Source organism: Lynx canadensis, chromosome D2, assembly GCF_007474595.2.
Source record: "Lynx canadensis isolate LIC74 chromosome D2, mLynCan4.pri.v2, whole genome shotgun sequence".
NCBI lineage: Eukaryota > Metazoa > Chordata > Mammalia > Carnivora > Felidae > Lynx > Lynx canadensis.
This window is the reverse complement of record NC_044313.2, coordinates 60,101,250-60,120,169: the sequence shown is the minus strand read 5'-3', so window position 1 is coordinate 60,120,169 and position 18,920 is coordinate 60,101,250. Positions and strand designations below refer to the sequence as shown.

The 18,920-nt window shown below is 35.4% G+C and overlaps 1 protein-coding gene across 1 annotated transcript in view; it reads right to left on the bottom strand.

The window, feature by feature from the left end:
- CTNNA3 (catenin alpha 3) overlaps positions 1 to 18,920 on the bottom strand; it is an 834,982-nt gene that overhangs the window by 192,162 nt on the left and 623,900 nt on the right. The gene's annotated exons all lie outside the window — the stretch shown is intronic.

The window sequence follows — 18,920 nt, the reverse complement described above, 5'->3', positions numbered from 1 at the left end:
CTGCTAGGAATTTACCCAAGGGATACAGGAGTACTGATGCATAGGGGCACTTGTGCCCCAATGTTTATAGCAGCACTCTCAACAATAGCCAAATTATGGAAAGAGCCTAAATGTCCATCAACTGATGAATGGATAAAGAAATTGTGGTTTATATACATAATGGAATACTACGTGGCAATGAGAAAGAATGAAATATGGCCTTTTGTAGAAATGTGGATGGAACTGGAGAGTGTTATGCTAAGTGAAATAAATCCTACAGAGAAAGACAGATACCATATGCTTTCACTCTTATGTGGATCCTGAGAAACTTAACAGAAGACCATGGGGGAGGGGAAGAAAAAAAAAGAGAGAGGGAGGGAGCCACACCATAAGAGACTCTTAAAAACTGAGAATATACTGAGGGTTGATGGGGGGGTGAGAGGGAGGGGAAAGTGAGTGGTGATGGGCATTGAGGAGGGCACCTGTTGGGATGGGCACTGGGTGTTGTATGGAAACCAATTTGACAATAAATTTCCTATTAAAAAAATAAAAATAAAATAAAATAAAGATGAAAAAAAAGACCACATGTTGATTCCATTTGTGTGAAATGTCTAGAATAGGCAAATCTATAGAGACAAAAGTTTGACTGGTAGTTCCTAAAGGCGGGGGTGAGGGAGGAGGGAGTGGGCAATGATTGCTCATGGGTATGCAGTCTTTCTTTGGGATGATCGCAATGTTCTGGAATTAGTGGTAATGATTGCAAGACTGTGTGCATATACAAAAAAAAAACAGGTACACACACTGAGTTTTAACTTCAAAAGGGTGAACCTTATCGTATATGAATTATATCCCAATAAATTTTGAAAGAAAAAGAAAGCAAAAGAAGTAGAAGGAAGTTTTTCTCTCAGTCAATAGCTATTTGGCTAAACATTATGTGGTTATCACAAATCAAGATGCTTACATGTGATAAAGAAATGGAATATTTACAGTTAAAACAATATAACATTAAAATGCTACCAAAAACTATCAATAAATTAAATTTTCTAGGAATTTAAATAATAAATATATTAACTGCAGTGTCTATCCTAAAGAGCTAACCTACTTCCATTTCGTTTTTTCAATTTCAGCTTAAACGTCTTCTTACAGGGAGGTGTCTAGCTCAGGAAGACCTGGACTGGGTTGGGGCCTCTGCCAAGCTTTTCCTGACCCCTCCACTTCCACTGTCATGATGCTCCCCATACTTGATTGCAGCATTGTTTGTTGAAACAGGCAACCAGTTGTTGTTGCTTCTGTGAGGTAAGAAGTGGGTCTGCCCTGCCTATCGTTATATCACTACAATCAAGCACATCCATGCTTTTGAATGGATAAAGCAGAATTTATCAGTGATAGCCAAAAAAGAGTTGGATACGGACAAAGCGAAACATACCAATGGCAACAACAAACACTTGTCCTAACTGTACTTCCGTATTTCAAACTGATTTTATTTGCATTATGTTATTTCTCCTAATTCCTGATTGTCTCTTCATCTTACTGGGGCAATAATTTAAAGATATCTGTTATTATTGCAAATACAAGTAAGAGTATTTAACATGAATTAAGTTAATATGTGTTTTCCTTTAAATTATATATGAACCCTTTAATACAAAACCCTGGTGTGAAATTCAGAAATCAAACAGGTGTCATGAAAAATAACCAAAAGTGAAGTGAAAGATCTCTTCTACACACCTGGCTGTTAAAGATGGGGGAAGGACAGGGATTGCCTCCTCAGTCCAGCCTTGGTTTCCCTTCAACCTTGGTTTGCACACAGGCCCTTTGTGTATACCGAGGGCTGTGGAGGGTTTCCCTTCCCTTGGGACCACTCTAGAGATGAGAACTTGCAATAATTAGTTCACACTATAGAGTAAAGCTATCTATTTCCTACCACTAATGGCCTCAGATTCTTTCTCATCTCATGGATCTTTAACCAGCACTTTGTTTTCTAAGCCTTGCACTGAGCATCACCCAAAACTCTGCATGTACTGCAACTGACTACTATTAGATATTAATAGTCCCCCTCTTTCCAAGGCCTCTGATACACTTGAGTAACTGTTATGTATGTTTATCTCTACAGGCAGCCCTTCTTTTCTGCAACTACATGCAGCTATGATCACAGGGCAACTTATTCTCTTTTCGTAGGTGTTAGCAACATTAGTTCACCTCTGTGGAACTTCTACACAATCGTGTGTTTCATTATTAGCCATTTTTGTGTATTTTTCCCACAGTACATTGAGAAAGAATCTTTTCGATTTCCCTCCTTGATACATCACCATCCCCTGAAACATCTGAATAAATTCAGTTATCAAATTCCTTTCCTTGGGTCCTATTGTTTTGCAATTGAAGGCTGTCTGGTGTCCTTACTGTGATCTGTTTCTTATAAATGCCGGCTGTTAATTACTTGGATTATACTTTACAATGAAGTGACATATAACCTCATTGATTCCAGTATTTTATTCAACTCAAAATAAAGTGACTTAACAGAAACTAAGAACTGCTGCTGTCAGAAGTCACAAGTACCATTTTTGTTGGTGATATTGCAGGAAGAGATAAGCCTACCACTTATGCCCACATACTTCTGCGCTTGTGTTTTTGTTTTTGTTTTTTTGCTTGTTTGTTTTTGTCTTTAACACAGGACTATAGTCTTCTTGCAAAGCCACTACAACTGACCTCTTCTTTTCAGGAACAAGATCAGTGGGGGAGTGCTTAAAACACTTGCTGGCAGCATTTTGTTTTCCGTAAGGCAAGCAGTTGGCTGGTATTGCAAAAATAAAAAGTCAAATATACAATGCTATAATCTAAATTAAGTGGAAGCTAAGAGAGAAATAAGAGCATTCTAATCCCTTTTGGAGTGATACATTAACTCTTTCAAGCCTCAAGACAAATAATAATAGCGTAAATATTTAAAAGGGAGGAGGAAGGCGGGGTGACCCTCTATTGTACACTCATCTGGCAACTCTGGAAGGTGCAAACATCTGGAAAGTGTGTGTGTGTGCGTGTGTGTGTGTGTGTGTGTGTGTGTGTGTATAAGTGAGACCAAACTACCTGAGAGCAGTGTTATGTAGTAGAAAGACCCAATAATGTTGAGTAATATAGACCTAAATTTGAATTCTGGCCCTCCAATTAGTGATTGTGGGACTTTGGGCATTTTGTGTACCATTTTAAACTTTGGTTTTCTCAGAACAAAGTTTTGGATAGTACTACCTAACTCTGAAATTTGTCGTGAGGCTCAAATCTACTAAGATGCTGTAAGGAAGAATTGCTTAGCCCACAGATAGCTAGAGTGCAGGAAAAGTTTGTTTCTTTCTTTTGTTGTTGTTGTTTTTTTCTCTTGTTTTTTTTTCTCCTCTTTCTCCACTATTCCATTCCTTACCCAACCCTTTATATTTTTGGATAAAATGTTTGCGTCAATTTGGTTACCTCCATTTTATTCCAAATTTGCTACTCTGGATTGATGTGATACTCTAGTTACATTCACCCCATTTTGAGTATATGATGTCTTGCACTAAACAGGGTTTAATATAATTCCACACACGTTGTTTTCTCCTAAATTCCAAGTAAAGCTCTCTTTTAACCTGATTTTACTCATATACAAGAATAAAATTATCCCTTAAGTCAGCCTGGCAATGATTCACTCTCACATAGATTCTCAGTGATGATGGAAACAACTTTCCCTCTCTAAGCTGAGCTGTCTCTAAACTAGATCAAGAGGAAGATACAGATATCTTTTTTTTACTTGAAAGAGTGTTAATAAACTTAGTCATTATTCATATATTTCTCATTAGAATTCAGGAAACCTTTTTCATGTTTTTCTATTTTAACTCTTGCTTGTTGTGAAGCCTTTCTTAGGTAGCTCAAAGTGATATGAAATTAGCCTAATTTCCTCACTTGTAAAATGGCAAAAATATCACCTAATTCTTAGGGTTATTGTGAGGATAAAATAAGATGATGGACTGGAACATTATTCAGTGACTAGAAAGTACTGAAGTTTAATATTGTTTACGATTATAATAAATTATCATTAATTTTATTACAAGACCTCACTTTATGTGAAAGAGGTCAGAATCAAGTATAAAACTTGAAAATATTCAGGCTGAGGTTTTTACATAGAAACTGAAGCTGCAATAAACCACAGTTGCACATTAAACTTCAGAGTCAGAATAAATTTGTGGTTTTAATAAATATATATGTATATATATTTACTGAGATAGAAATGACTGCATTTATATGTCTTTTTTCCCAAGGAGCTTCATGCTCTCTACAGACTTTATCTCATTAATTCCTTCAGCATTTCTAGTGAGACGGTACGCAGGGTTATTACACATAAAAATTCACTTGCACAGACTTTATAAATGTTTAACATTAAAATATATGAAAAAAGAAATTTGTAGTCACTGAAAAGGAAAGGAAAAGAGAAACGAAAGAAGAGAAAGAAGGAAAGAAAGAAAAAAACAGGAGAAAAAGGATAGTCTAGGAACAGGAGTCATGCTTGACATTTTCCTCTCAAATTAAGGTCAAATTCTAAATCCTACAAGTGACTTAATCATAAATCATACTTCTCCGACTATCCATTGCTGGTTTACTACAATCAAATAACTGCCAGCGCAGTGACAGGAGCAGTCTGACACTCGGGGAAGCTGTTAGGAAGGGCACTCCAGGCCGTCTTCCCAAGCAGGCAGTGGAAAGAGCATGCTCAGTCAGGTCCTGCTAGCTGAGCTACCGCACAGGATGATTTGGGAATGTCAATGTCAAAAATTCATTTTTATAAGAGAACTAGGTATGTTCGTAATATAATTTCAAATGATAGAAACCTAAGAAATGCCTTTTGCTGAAAACACACACAAGCACTTTTTGTACTCTTCAAACATGGCCCACTCATCTGCTCATTCTACATCCCGGTCTTCGGCTCTTTGTATCGACTGCTCTATTGCCTGGAATGATCCTCCTAGACCTCTTACATGGCTGGATCATTCTCACCATAGGAGATCAGATGGCCTATCTTCAGTCTTATCCAGTCTGCCCTGATCAGTCTATCTAAAAGGAACCCCTTTCCTTACTTCCTTTGTTTTTTATATCACCTTGTAATTTTTCATTAGCTCTCTTTTCATGATCATAACCTGAAATTATATTTTTCTTTTGTTTTTTTGAAAGGGAATGTGTTTTTGTCTTGTCCCATTAGAACATAACTTTCATGAAAATAAGGATATTGTCTGTCTTGTTCACCACTCTGAGCACCTTGAAACAGCATATACTGTGTGCTCAATAAAAATATCTTAACTGAATAAAGAAATAAATGATTTAATGACTAATAAGCTTCGGTATCAATGTCAGAAGAATGTCATGGGACGTTTTTAAGCTACAGAGTAATGTTTAATCCTTTCCCTTCTGCCTTCAATATGTGTTGAGTTAATGATTCCTTGCTTAAGGGAAAGTTTGAGGCAAAGAATCCTGGATTTTGTATTTTAAAAATAAAGACTATGGAAATTAGAGATAATAGGTTTTGTACAGAGCTCAAGATTCTCAGATTTGGAAGACTAGAATGAAATCTATGGGTCCCATTGAAAGTTCAGTACAGATATAAAAAGACATCAGAGAAAACACAATCTTCTAAACTCAGACCAGAGTTTGAAGTCTTACCAAGGCCCATAAAGTATCATGGAAAGAGCAAGTAGTAAACCTGGAGGAGCTACATGGGCTAGGACAATGGGTACTCACTGGTAACTAATTTTAGAAAATTGCAAGAAATTGGTAGGCCTTTCTGATGCATTGATATAGTCTAAGTCTCTAGAAAAGAGTCTCCAAAACCTAGCACTGTAAGCATCTTGCTCTGAATAATTCTGGTTGCAAGAGACTATCTTGTATGTTCTTGTATGCTGTGGGATGTTTAGCACTATCCCTAGGCTCTACCCACTACATGCAATAGGACCCTCCCAAGTTGTAACAATCAAAAGTATCTCCAGACATTTCCAAATGTCCCCCAGTGGGGAGAGGGTAGGAATCATCCCTGTCTGAGAACTAGAGATCTAGAAGTTTGGTTCACCTGGCCCAACACAAGTGACAGAGGTAAAGGGAGGGTCCAATGACTATTTTTTTAAATTTTCCATGAGCAAGTTAAAATTATGTTAACTTAGACATTATAAAAATAAAAAGTTTTTATTTTTTTTTCTCGTACATCCGAGTTTGTAGACTGAAGTTCATACCCCATATAATACCATTATGGTTATCAGACAGAAGAGGGCACTGTTCACTCATTTTAGTCTTAACCAAACACCTGGAAGATTATATCAGAAGACTGATGACAATAAAATTACAAACTTGGTCACAGTGTTAATGCCTGCATTTAATAAGCTGCTTCCCTTCTGGGATACTTCTTTCAACTTTTATTAATAACGAAAAATTATTACCTAAATATATGCAGTGATAGTCCAAGTTTGTTTGATCAGTAATAAAGAGGTTAAAAAAATCAAAAGTCACCTCAACTAACATATTTGAATGTCTGTTTTTTATGCATAGAAACATAGGCTATTATGCTAGTTTCTGGGGATCTTGAGACAAATAAAACATAATCCTTGCTCTCAGGAGAGATAAAGGGTAAGGATATTAAATGTAAATAAGAGATATTCCCTAGAGTTGCATGGTTTGAGACTGAGATTGAATGGTGAGACATAGAGAAATTTCCTTAGAAATGTCAGGCAGAAGAGGAGAATGAGTATAAAATACCTCAAGGTAACCTGGGAAGACATTTCTTGTATTATCAGAAAGCTGCTAGGGTTGTGTTATTGTGGTAGATTAATGAACTTGAAGTTAGGATACTTGGGTTTTCATTCTAACTTTGCCACCAATTAGTTGTATGTTGTTAGGAAAATCTCATAATTTTTCTATGCTTCAATTTTCTCATCTTTAAAATAGAGGTGGAAAGTAAGTAAAATTTTATATTTTCTGTAACTTCTCCAAGTTTTAAGATTTTATGAGTTCATGCATAAACTGAAAACATAACTTTAATCTGGATGAAATGTTTTCCAAGTACTAGGAAACTTCAATACTAGGAGATAATCTGGTAAGTCCATTGAGTTCTGTGAAACAAATTCATTCCAATTCATCATACCAATTAGAAATATGGTTCATCTCTGAATACATGTATCTCCTGACTCTCACAAGGAATACATGTATCTCCTGACTCTCCAATTCATCATATCAATTAGAAATATGGTTCATCTCTGAATACATGTATCTCCTGTCCTCTCACAAGGACTAGTATTATTATAACTCTAGTCCCTAACACAACGCTTGGCAAAAAGTAGGTGCACAATAAATATGGTTTTTAGTGAACTGATAACAAGGAAGAAAGTAAATGGATAAGGAAATAAGGACAGATGTGAATAAAGACATATATTTCTATTTTCAAATGATCTATTAAAATCATTAGTGGCTTTTCTTCTTATAATCTTTCAAAAAATAATTCAAAACTTCCTCTAGGTACTATTATCATCCCTTTATGTTTCACAAGCCATTTCATTCTTCTTTTCCAGCACGCTAAGAATATAACACCATATAAATTATTCCATATGTTGAAACTAAGAAGCCTAGGTGAGCATCACATCTCTTAAAGGCTACAACAATTGAAATGTAGTTTGACAAAGCTAAGTTGCAGAATATCACATACACACACACACACACACACACACACAAAAGTAAGAGAAAAGAATACATCTATAATGCATTAGACGATATAATTAAACGTGTACTCAGATACAACAACTTGGGCAGATAAATCCTGAACATGTAGAATATTGCTGTCAGAGGAGACACAACTTTAGTTGTTGATATGCTTTTTACGAATTAAGTCTCTATTAGTTTGCTATTTAAAAATCTACCCAGGTCAGCGGACATCAAATAGTGGACCATGCAATGCCTTATGGTTGAGTCTGGATTATGATGATTATCATAAGAAGTGATCATTACAATCACTTAAGTTTATATAAATCCTGTCTAAGGACTCAAGTAATGATAGAATCACACAGGGTAATGCATATTTTAGCCTTAATCCTTCTTTCTATCAGGAAGCTTGTGACAGTCATTCCTCTGCTCCAAAGACACCAATGAGGCTAATAACTATAGAAAAGCACACAGGAAATCAGCAAGAGGGTCATAAATGAAAGTGGCATCGTCAATATCATGGTACTTATTCAACCACCAAATGAGTTGGTGATCTAGCTCTAATTCCCAGGACTCCATATCTAATTCATGAAAACTGTCATAAGAAGTATTCCAGCTTGACATTTAAATAAAGATATGAAAGACTAATGAAGCCATGAAGAATAGGGTTTGAATGAAAGTATATTTTTAGAAAGTTCAAATATGAGAAACATCCAGATTCAGATCAGGATCCTTGAGATTCTTCTTTTTGAGTACAGAAAGGTGAGGTAATCATTTTTAATCAAGGTCTTAATGTCATTCATTAACAACACTCTGCTGGGTTATCTGGCATTCCTTTTCTCATTCAGTCTTAACAATAAAGCTGAAGAGGCAAATGGTATCATTTTAATACCATAGCTGAGGAAACTGAGCCCTAGAGTTAACAAAACCCATTCAATATTGCACAGCTAATAAACAGCTACTTCAAAGTAGGTCCAGTGCTTGTTTTATGAACCAGCTTGGTAGTCACAGATACAGGGTAAATGTGGGAATTGAGTAGTTAAATTTTACAAGCCTAGAAAATAAGCTTCAAACAGCATGAATACACTGTTACAGAACAAGGAAGGCCAGATATTTAGGGGTTTGATCAGCAGCACACCAGTAGACTGGTCCTTAATCTCCTCCTTTCCCTGCTGGATATAATCTCTAGACCTCAGAAAACTTGGCATCTGGAGCAAATAGATGATTGAGTCTTTCTTCATTGCACCACTGCCACCTACCTTGAACCATATATTGTCTTTAGAGACCCAACTAAAAGAAATCCTGCTTATTTCTCAGGATGGCACCCTGGCTTTAAGTTATAGCAAACTTCAGATGAATTCAGTTTTGGTTCATAACATGAGCAAAAGTATATGCCAATGAAACTGAAAAACAAATATGCTCCTGCGTCATTCTTTTTTGTCTTCTTCTTTTTTTTTTTAAAGTTCTATATGAATTGAGCTATACTGATTACCGAAACTATTAAATGTGTTTTGGACAGAGCTGTGATTTTATATTCTCCTTCTAAAAATATGAACAGAGGAGTGCCTGGGTGGTTCAGTTGGTTGAGTGTCTGACTTTGGCTCAGGTCGTGATTTCACGGTCCATGAGTTTGAGTCCCGCATCGGGCTCTGTACTGACAGCTTATAGCCTGGAGCCTTCTTCGGATTCTATGTCTCCCTTTCTCTCTGCCTCACCCCACTTGCTCTCTTTCCCTCTCTCTCTCTCTCAAAAATAAATAAACATTAAAAAAATCAAATTAGAGCAGAAAACCTAAAGCCAAGTATCTTGTCAAAGTTCTTACATTGAGGCAAAAATTGTGGTGGAGCATAGTATAAAGATGGAGTGTCTTATTTTAGGTCAAATGCTCCCTTTAATATCTTGTGGCCTTGAACAAGTACTTAACTTGATGAGAACTCAAGTTCTTCTGAAGTAAGTGAAAAAGATTGAACTAAACAATTTAGAAAATCCCATTCAATTCTATTGTTTACAAGTCTATTGCAGGGTTTTTTTGTTTTTTTTTTTTTTTTTTTTACAATCAACATTGAGACAAAATGAATACTTAGAAAAAGGTTTGAAGTAGCAGGACACCCTTTTGAAGTGCTGCATACAATTTTAAATCACAAGATCCTTTTGAATTGTTAACCTCTCAGAAAGTTTGAAACAACTTTTTAAATTTGTTTTACTCAGGACTAATTGGACGATGGAAGGGCTCTTCATAGGTAGTAACTGACGATACCATGGAGAATTTCGGCAGCACAATTACTCTCACCGCTCTATAGATGGGAGGTATGCTGTTGTTGGGCACAATGCAATAATAATAGCAAGAGTAGTGGGGGTGTTGGTAATGACGGTCATGGCAGCAGTAATTGTGGTAGTAAGTAGCAGCTGCTACAGCAGATGACTAATAACACGCCCTGATCTTCACCTTTTGGGTAGTAACACTGCTACCATGGAGAGCGGACAGATTCTACTATGTTCGAGTGAGGAAAACCTCACCTTGCATCAAATTCTTTGCCACACAGATTCTCTCTATGTGAATTTGTGTCCTTAGTGTTAGAATAGTCAGCTGAAGAGAAGCCATCTCTGAAGTTATTAATTCTTACAGATATTAAAATAAAAGTTTCAGAGAATATCTGATGGCAAAGAAAATGCACTTAATACACTTTTAACTGAATGTATACATGTATATATATGTTCTAATTATATAAAACATTGCATATATATGAAGGAGAGAGTTGTGTACTATATGTGGGTTTTTTTTTCTGTATAATTGATTTGTCATAAAATATATACAATAAACTACTACCCTTATCATCAAGGGGAAAAACAAGCAATGAGTGTTACAAGAAAATCTGCTTAAGGTTGAATGTGTCATTTCAAGGACATGTCAGTAATAATAAAAAAAAAAAAAAGCAAGATTGCAAAGGTCACTGCAGTGGGAGCTGGCTTGTCACTTTGCAATAGGTCTATCAACTGGCATGATACTTGAGTTGATGTGGACACAGACAAAAGCTTTCAATAAGTGAGAGGAAAATTGAAGCACATGTCTTCATTACCCGAGGAAACACTACAAAGGACTGTGAGAGCAGATACGGAGAAATATCCCATACCTGGCCCCCATGCTATTTCCTCATATTACATGGTCCTTTTTGTAGCTCTGTGGATGTGTAAAAGCAGTGGTCTCATTATTTCACGTATCACATTTTCAGCGTCCTGGAAACTGGTTTTACCAACTGTTCCCTAACAAAGATTTTGAGGGGAAAAAAGTTGTGGTTTGACTTCCCAATGGGGATATATATTTTTTAACCTACAGGAAATCTTTTACTTCCAGAAATTGTTAAGGCAGCCAGGTATAATATAAACGGTCCTAACCAAATTCATCTATCTAGATTTGCAAAGTAATCCCAGGCACAGTAATAAAGCAAAAAACTGCCTTCTGTGTTCCAGCCATGGGTATTATGTAAGGCTAAGAGGTCCAAACCTGACACTCTTATTTCACTGAACTAAAAAATGGAAAAATATGAAAGAAGTTCCACATTACTGAGGAGATGCGGTTCAATAAGACAGTAATTCAGATCTATATTAGAGTTTTGTACATATTATTCAGGGTTATTGGATTGAAGTTTGCTTTATGGGACGTAAGAATTCCCTACACTAGTAGAAAAAAGCAGCTTAAGTTGGCAGCTTATATATAAAATATAACACTAGAATGCAACAAAACAAATATTTGGACAACCCCTAAGGAAGAATTATATTCTCTATATAAAGGGATTTTTAAGTCCCCAAACTAAAAGGCCTATTTGTAGAAGCAAGTGGATACATCATTGTTGAAGATGTAGTTAGATCTAAGTGGCTGTGAAACCAGCTCATGGTAAATGCATCGTGCTGTTTCTACACAGACCTGTCCTTTTCAGTGGAATTAGGGTATGTGGTAGAGGCAAACCTCGTAGGGAAATTAGATTTTAAAAATGTACGTGCGTTCCTTAACATGTTAAACATATACATGCCATAAAATCCAGTCCCTGAACTCCTAGACATTTAACCAAAAGAAATGAAAACATATATACACACAAAGACTTGCACACAAATCATCGTAGCAGATAGTTTTGTAATTGCCAACTAATGGAAACAATTCAGATGTTCATCAACAGAGGGATGATATAACCTAGTATGTCATTCAATACAGTATTATTCAGTTACGAAAAGGAATGGATTATTGATAAAAGTAACAGCACTGAGGGATCTCAAAGTAATTACGCTTAGTGAAAGAACCCAAATAAGAGTATATACTGTGTAATCTATTTATACAACCTTATAGAAATCACAACTCAATCTACAGTAACAGAAACCAGATTGTTGGTCATTTGGGTATGGGGAAAGGAGTGATTAGATTACAGAGGGGCATGAGTAAGTTTTAGATTTTGATGTCATGTTTCTTATGGCTGTGGTGATAGCTTCAGGGCTATCTATGTTTGTCTATAAAACATAACAAATTGCATGATTTAATATACACAGTTTATTAAATTCAACTTTACATCCATAATGCTGTTAAAAATTTGCATTTACTTATTCGAATGCCTATCTAGATACATAAAACATCAAGTAAGAGTTGTTTGCTTAGCCCAAGACTATAATTATAAGTGGGACCGTGCAATGTGAAGTTATGTCATATGAGTACATGAAAGGCCAGGTTCATGTTAAATCAATTAATATCTAACTTTTTTTTCTTTTTACTAAGGTGTACTTCAATGCATAGTAAGGGACCACATATTGAATCAAAATGTTCAATTTCTGTTATCAATGTTAATTTTAGATGTTAAATTGTTATAAAAAATGAGCTTCAGTGCAGACATCTTATCCATGGGCCATCTCACCAGAGGTTCATAGAGATAAGAAGCATTGCATCTTTAGTAAGAATCATGCCAACTGTGGGCTTTTCTGTGTGGACATGAGTGTGAAAAGACCACTGATAAGACTGACAAGATATTCTAGCAGCAATGTGATTTTTCTATTACTTAACTGGGTTTATAAAATACCAAAACAAGCTTTAAACTTGTTTTTTTTTTTTTACTTCATTCAAGGCAATGGTTTTCCAAAAATTTGGTAGTAGAACCCCCCTCTCTTTTTTTTTAATGTTTACTTATTTTTGAGAGAGAGAGACAGAGAGAGAGAGAGACAGAGCATGAGCAGGGGAGGGGCAGAGAGAGAGGGAGACACAGAATCAGAAGCAGGCTCCAGGCTCTGAGCTGTCAGCACAGAGCCGGATGCGGGGCTCAAACTCACGAACTGTGAGATCACAACCTGAGCTGAAGTCAACACTTAACCATCCAGATGCCCCAGTAGAACCCCTTCCTTAAATGCAATTATAGAATACGAATGTTCATGACAATACAAAAAAGTAATATATGACTATTCTGAGTAAAGCATAAAGTTATGAAGCGGAAGTGCATATGGGTGCATGTGTGTATATGTATGTTTGTGTGTACATGGTATGAAGTCTGGATAGTCAGGCCTCTTTCCTGACCACCTTTAATTCTCACCAGGAAATAATTCTACTCATTCTGACCATCTAAAGGTCACAGCTTAGGTACCACTATGCTTTCACATTAGAGAGTTTAATCCTGCACATGTAAACAGAAGTTGGTCCATGCTATTTCAGAAAGATAGCATCAAACTTGTTGTTAAATGTACAGAATTAAAGATAATTATACACTTAGACTGCTTCTTGTATATGACTAATGTGACTGTGTTTAGTTCACTTTAAACTATAGCAGAGCAAAATAATAAAATAGCAATTACAAATTCATTGCAATAAGTACAGAAAGCATCACTGTATTTTATCTGCTTTAATCATGTGTTGCTTTGTCTTTTTTCCAGGTAACTGCCCTTCCGTTACTGCTTCCTTCTGGATTTATCCAGAAGTAGTCTTAGAGGTCACCAGACCCAAACCATACATGCTGTTTTTTTTAAAAAACACTCAGGCTGTCTTTAGGTGAACAAAATTAATTTGCCATCTATTTAAGACACTGAAGTTATATAATAAATAAAACTGACAGTAACATGTACTATATATAAACAAATGCTTCTTTTTTTTTCTACAGCCTGACCAAAAAAATTCCTAAGAACTCTTTAGCTAAACTATTGTTTTCTTACTTTTCAACTCTCACTTTTTATTTTCGTCTTTGTATGGATTCAAAGTAATTTAGTATGGCAATCATTTCTTTTTCTAACACTGTTCTGTCTTAAAAATCCCTTTTCCCTGCAGATCTCACCCTCTATCCAGAAATCAAAAATATATGGTCTCTGGAATGGAGACATTGTTTTAAAATTAGTTTTACAATGAGAGAGACAGTATACTTTGGGAACCAGATCCCTGCTATCAATGTGGCAAGATGAAAGAGTATGCCATATTCTATCTAAGAGAATTTGCTAGCTTTGATTTAATTAATCTCAATGACTGTGTGTGTGTGTGTGTGTGTGTGTGTGTGGCACTATTCTTTTAAAGTTTGAACGTATCAAACAATGTTTTTTATTACTATTCAAAAAGAACATTTTTAAATAGATACCGTTTACTTTCAGAAGATATTTATGGGTCTCTAACTAGATACAAAGCGTAGCATGCCTAGGTATTATGGGTCCGTCATCAGTTATAATGAGGATATCACCTTTATGAAACTAATGCAATGTTGTCTAAGTTCTGTATACTCCGTTTTAGTCAAAATTTCATGAATATTGTAATATATGTCACATTCTCCTTTCAACATACATCTTTATCTGCACAGTGGAAAAATTTTTTAAGTCATACAAAATGTCCTGTTTGATTTGTTTTGCTAGACTCTACAGGCTGCTCTGTATTACTTTATCATGAATATTTACAAATTGTTTTAGCTACATACTAAGGTGAATGGTACAGCCAGTGCTTCTCAAGATTTTCTAGGCTCTTGTAGACCATTTTTTTTATTCCTTATGTTGCTTAAGCATTTTTTTTATCCTATTAAGGGATTAGAAGTTCAAATACAGCTTTTACTTTAGACCTCAACTCTGGACTCTGTATAATGGGGGGAAAAAAGAACTCTCATATTATATATTTAACCTAATATGGAGTAAGTTCAGTGTTTGGGGGCAAGAAGTCAGAATAAGTAGGTTCTCCTTTTTGCTTTTTATTCATTCATTTAATTTTTAACTTAATAGGTATTCATTAAAAATGCCAGATAATGTGGCAGTTGCTAATACAATGTGGCAGTTGCTAATCATAGAAAGATCAATAAAGAACTGATATTATATCAAAGGAGGTTTCCCATGCAATGGGATAATATTATTTATTCACTCTGTGACTTTGGAAAAGTTATTTGGCACTTCATTTCATGTACCATGAAATAAAGATAGCTGTCCCTGCTTTCTTCATGTTTTACATTTTACCTCTTCATCATTGAGATGTTATTATGGTCATTATGAAATGACCATTGAGATGGTTATTATGGTTGACAGAGGTGCATTTATCTCTGTGCATACATAATTTAAGGCACAATTTTCATTTTTCTATGAAAATAACTTTATAAAGTCTTTCTCAGTTCAGGGCACATAGTAGTTTCTCATAAAATTTTCTCTTTTCTTCTCTCTTTGTAAAATTGCAGTATAGGAGATAAATTAAGACCATGCACACCATAATGAAAAAAAATGAATTCCAATTCTGATATACCACAGACTAGTTGTGTGGCATTGGGGAAGTATGCTAAACTTTAATTTTGATATACCTATATTATAGAATTGCTATAAAAAAAGAGTAAGCACTCAAATAAATATCAGCTACTATGTCATTCTACCTAATGTCAAGACATATTAACTATTATGTCTCATTAGAAATGTTCTTGGAATATTGAATAAAGAGTATTAGACCGGGGGTTAGAAGATTTGTCCTGGCTCTATAACTTCTTGACTAGGTAATGTTGATTACATTGATTTAAACTTCTAAAGTCTAGGGGGTGCCTGGGTGGCTCAGTCGGTTAAGAGGCCGACTTCGGCTCAGGTCATGATCTCACGGTCCGTGAGTTTGAGCCCTGCGTTGGGCTCTGTGCTGACAGCTCAGAGCCTGGAGCCTGTTTCAGATTCTGTGTCTCCCTCTCTCTCACCCTCCCCTGTTCATTCTCTGTCTCTCCCTGTCTCAAAAATAAATAAAACGTTAAAAAAATTTTTTAAACTTCTAAAGTCTAGATTCCTCATTCTGTAAAAAGGGATTCATTTCATAATATTTGAAATGACTGTGAAGTCTCAATGAGTAAGATATATGAAAATTATCAAAGTATGTTATGAATATCAATTGGGGAACAGCTGTGAATATAATTAAGAAATCATTAAGTAGCATCATCTTTTACTTTCACTCATATTTTGTTTTGTTAGATAATTGAAAACACACAGAAGAATCAATTCTTAAAGAAGCAAAATTGGACTCAGAGAAAGTTTGAAATAATTTTTAAAAATGGAAAGCTTCTTCTTTTTAAAAGCCACACTAAAGGTAAAAAAGAGTCAGAAGAGAGAGCAAGAAGGCAGCAGAGATCTGAAACGATGTGAGAAGTGGTTCAAAGGTGGTAGGAATTGCACACGTTTATAGTTGCCTAATGCAAAATGGACGTATATAACAGAAACTGTGAAAATAATGTAAGTGAGCAGTCCAGCAACTGTCATACATTTTGTGTTTCTGTGTATGGCATACATTTTCCATGTAAAATCTTATTCAGACCTCATGTACACATAACATGACATGAAGATATAATTCAACTGAGGCTAGAAAGCCAGATGCCCACTAAAGGCCTCTCTGAACAAAATGGAGGGTTATGATTTATTTATTTATTTATTTATTTATTTATTTATTTATTGGGGGTAAGATTCAGTAAGACACAATAGCTCAAGAAGTGCAGGTCAAAATAGCACTGCTAGGAATCTACCCAAGGGATACAGGAGTGCTGATGCATAGGGGCACTTGTACCCCAATGTTTATAGCAGCACTTTCAACAATAGCCAAATTATGGAAAGAGCCTAAATGTCCACCAACTGATGAATGAATAAAGACATTGTGGTTTATGTACACAATGGAATACTACTTGGCACTGAGAAAGAATGAAATGAAATATGGCCTTTTGTAGCAACGTGGATGGAACTGGAGAGTGTTATGCTAAGTGAAATAAGTCACACAGGGAAAGACAGATACCATACATTTTCACTCTTATGTAGATCCTGAGAAACTTAACAGAAGACTATGGGAGAGGGGAAGAAAAAAAAAAGAAAGATAGAAAGGTTAGAGAGGGAGGGAGCCAAAACATAAGAGACTCTTAAAAACTGAGAATACACTGAGGGTTGATGGGGAGTGGGAGGGAGGGAAGGGTGGGTGATGGGCATTGAGGAGGGCACCTGTTGGGAGGACCACTGGCTGTTATATAGAAACCAATTTGACAATAAATTTCATATTAAAAAAAAAAAGAAGTGGAGGTCAATAGCTAAAGTTATGTCAGGTTTCTTATTAAACAAAGATCTTTATTAGTCTTTGGCCTACTTTTGCTAATTCATAGTTCAACAGTGGAAATTAAAAATCAATAAATTTTATTGTTTATAAATCTCTATACCCAACAGTACTAGTTGTAGCTAGATAGAGGGCGCTATCCCATTCAGCCCTCCAAGACTTAAAAAAATAAAACAAAACTCTTCAAAGTTCTTTGATTGCACATCTTCCTCACTATTTCCTTGGTTTATGTTTTCATGCAATACACACATATATGCAAGTATATACATGCACACATACTACATTATATACATCACATTATATATATATATATATATATATATATATATATATGTTTAATGTGGCCATCACTTGGCATTTCAGAAGAGATAAACACTTTTGGAATGGTCATGTGAAAAAAAGAAAACGTTGTTGAGGTTTACTAACTCTAAAATATTTGCCCTAAGACAACCAGTAAAACTCAGCAATACAAAAAAATTTTCATGGACATTCCCCATCTCACTACAAATTAGAATATATTATATATTAAGGTTTTTTTATAAAATTAATCACATAAATGACATTATCAACTTTAATCTTATTTTTGGAAAAAAGTGCCCATGAATGATGCAGTGAGTTAATTTTAAAGGTTGATACTACTTTTCTGTCTGTACCAATAACCTGAATCCAATTCTAGACTTAGTCAAACTTCTTTCTGGTTCATATGGCATTTCTCCAAGGAGTTCTGATTCCTCTAAAATGGGGCATGGTATTTAAAAACCAAGAACAAGAATTAAGTGTGCTCACTTTAACTAAGGTATTGCTCAAAGCACTTTTAGTGAATAAAGTTAGAAAACAAATTATTTTCAAAGAATATGACTCCATACTGATTGATAAATACAACAGTACATTAAAAAATACAATATGGCAAAAGGGGATTCACTCCAGAAATAGAAAAATGTTCCAGTATTAGGAATTCTAATTATGTAATTCACTATACTACTAGATATAAAAGTAAAAATCATGATTTCTCCATAGACACTGAAAAACCTTTGACAAAATCCAATATCTTTTCCTACTTAAAACATACAATAAAATACAAAGTTATGACTACTTCCTTAACATACTACACATGGCTCAAATCTAAAGTTGGCATGCTAGTTAAAAATACCATAGGCATTCCCACCAAAGTTAGGAACAAAGTGAAATACCAATTTTCTCCATTATTTAATACTGAGAAAATTATAACTGTTTGGGGAGATTATAAATCAACTATCTGTATTTGCAAGTAATATGATGGCATACATAAAAACCCAGGAGATTCAAACAAAACTTTAAAAAATACAATAAAATAAATAAAATAAAGTAAAATAAAATAAAATAAAATAACTCATGAGACTACTGGTTTCAGCTTGGCATGTAAAGATTTTAGAGGTTGTCCTCACTGGGATGCCTGGGTGGCTCAGTTAGTTAAGTGTCTGCCTTTGGCTCAGGTCATGCATGATTTTGCCCCACATCCAGCTCTCTCTGCTGTCAGCACAGAGCCCTCTTCAGATCCTCTGTTTCCCCCTCTCTCTCCCTGCTCCTCCCCTGCAGTCTCTCTCTCTCTCTCTCTCTCTCTCTCTCTCTCCCCCTCCCTCCCCCCCTCCCTCTCACAAGTCAATAAACACTAAAAATGAAAAAAAAAAACAACACAAAAACCCTCAGGTAGCTAACAGGGCATGGAGAAGAAAAAATA